The sequence below is a fragment of the Chenopodium quinoa genome, unplaced genomic scaffold (genome assembly GCF_001683475.1).
Source record: "Chenopodium quinoa cultivar QQ74 unplaced genomic scaffold, ASM168347v1, whole genome shotgun sequence".
Classification (NCBI taxonomy): domain Eukaryota; kingdom Viridiplantae; phylum Streptophyta; class Magnoliopsida; order Caryophyllales; family Amaranthaceae; genus Chenopodium; species Chenopodium quinoa.
The window spans coordinates 807000-809689 of NW_018745542.1; positions in this window are offsets into that span (position 1 = coordinate 807000).

Genomic DNA, 2690 nt, shown 5'->3' on the forward strand with positions numbered 1-2690 from the left:
TTGTAGTTATTGTTTCATAATTAGGTATGCCTAGTTTGTAAAAAAAAAGTGCCATTTGATTGGTTCATTACATTTTGCTATATATCATGTTACCGCAAAATTGACAATGGTATTTTCCATGACTACCGATAACACTAACCAGTAGGTAGCTAAAGGTCTCGGAAACATCATCCAGTAGGTATCTTAGAGCCCTGGAAATTGATCAAGTAGGCAACTTAGAGCCCTGACAGTTTTAGGTAGATGTAGGTCTTGAAAGTATTGTTATAATGCATGCAATTCATTACCTTTCATTAATCTTTTCGAGAAAATCTTCCATCAATCTAACAAGGTAATATTAACATTGTATTAAAGAAGGATGAAAGTGGTTTTAAAAAAATTAAAAATGCATACTGAAAATCTGGAGTGAATAATGATTAAAATAATTTATGGGTGGGAACTCTTGAAAGAGTATCGTTAATCAAGAGGGTAAGATTAGAAATTTATTTTTACATAAAAAAATCTTTTGCTCTACATTTAGGTGATTTGGTACCCACATTTAGTACCTCCCTTCCATAATTACCTTTGCTTTTTTTTTTTTTTTTAAATTATTTTTTTTTTAATTTAATAAATTTCCAACCTATCGTCCATGTCACCGCTTCAATTAGATTTATTTTTGTTGTTTTTTTTGGGCAAAACCGCTACTTGAAGTAGCAGTTAGGAAATCCACCTAATACTGTCTTTTTATTATATATATATAAAGAATCTTACTTCCATTTCTTCCGCTCTAACTCATGTCGTTCAAATCAAAGTATGGTTTTCTCCATTGCTTTAGATCAGGCATAAAAATTAAAATCAAACTTCTTTAATTCATTCTTTAAATTTCATTATTCATAGTGCATCATCATTAAGTCAAGGTGGGTGAATTTTCTTATTCAATTTGGGGATGAACAAAAGTTTGGGAATTTGATTTATTGATTCGTTTTTTAGGGTAGTATAATGGGATTATCTTGCAATTCTCTCTCAAGCCTAATTCTTTGGACATGGATGAATAAAAATTCATGGGATTATCTTCCAATTTCTTCTCTTAATCTTTATTTTTTTTTTCAATCAATTCTAGAGATTCTATGGTGAAAATCGTTGTAGCTGCCGCCTTCGCTACCGCTGCATCTTCCACCATCACCACCAGAAGTTCTACCATCTTCACCACCGCCGCCTTCCCCAAGTTTATAATGTAGCTGCTTGTGGTTGGGTGTGTCGAGTTGTGCCCGCAGGTTGCCTCTAGTTCAAAGGAGAAAATTGCAGAGACAGTAACCCTCGTTCAAGAGATTGTATGGGCCTATGGGGCATGTGACCTATTGTTAGAAAAATCTTCAAGTCTTGTTTCCAACCCAACTTGAATCATCTCAATCTAAGACGTAGAACTCAAGTTATGAAACTTATGATCAAAAGAGTGAACAAAAGTCATTTTTGACACTATACAAACCATTGTTTTTCTTTGTTTCTAACTCAAATCCATTCTCAAAAGATGCATAACGAATCTTGTGGATACTATTTTCATTCCTCATGCATATAAATCTGGACCGAAGTTTCCAGAACTAAATACTTCGTATCTTTCATTAAACGACCTTGATTCGTAGACATTTCGTCCTTGCATTGTTCGATTGGTCCAAACCACTACGAAAGAATCTAAATGGTTATGAAAACTACCTGAAACATAAAAAACACAAACAAAACATAATAAAGGACAAAATGGACAGCTTATGAAAATATGACTTAAAAAAGCGACTAAAAGACCTGTAAAGCAATAATAAAACTAGCATAAACATGTTATAAATCCTATATAAATAAGATGTATCAATTATATTTTAAAAAATAAAAAATGTACTTTTTTAATAGCCAATAGTAGTTTAATTAAATTACATAAGTGTTTTTTTGCCAAAAACTTCTAAACTGCAAAATAAATCAAACAATGATAAAGAAAAATTTGGTATGTAACTAAAAAAATAATAATATTTTTTTAATTAAAAAACCATGCATTGCACATACATATTTTTCGGGTGCATTCAGCATGCCACATAAGCATATGCATTATTTCAACCAATAAAAAGTGACTCGCATTTTATTTAAATTAATAAAATCAAGCTTAATTAACGAATGAGATTTGAGAGTTTATTTTTATGTCCCATGAAAAAAAATACAAATAGTGATTTAGGATTTAAATTGTTTATAAAAAAAATGTCTTTCGCATTAAAATATTTATCCCAATATCCGACGGATGAGATAACATCTACAAAGACACTATTTTGAATCAAAACAAGTTACATTTTATTTTATAGTAAAATATTTAACGAATGAGCTGAGATTTGCAAATTTAATTTTAAATGTCGAGTAAAATTTTGCGAAAAGTGATTTGAGATTTTATTAAAAAATAAAAAAACTATCTTTTAACATCAAATAAATTAATAACTTGATCATAACACTTTGCAAGGGAAAGAAAATTTCATTGCAAAATCATATGACAATATGAGGAATAACCTCTTGATCTTATAATGGGCTTATATTTCTCAAACTATAATCAATGTGGCACACTCACTTCAAAAATCTAATATATATAAATAAAGTGGGCATTTTTCAGGAACATTCGGCGACATAATCAAAGGTATTATTTCAACCAATTTAAAATTAGATTTGTATTTTATTTAAGAATTAAA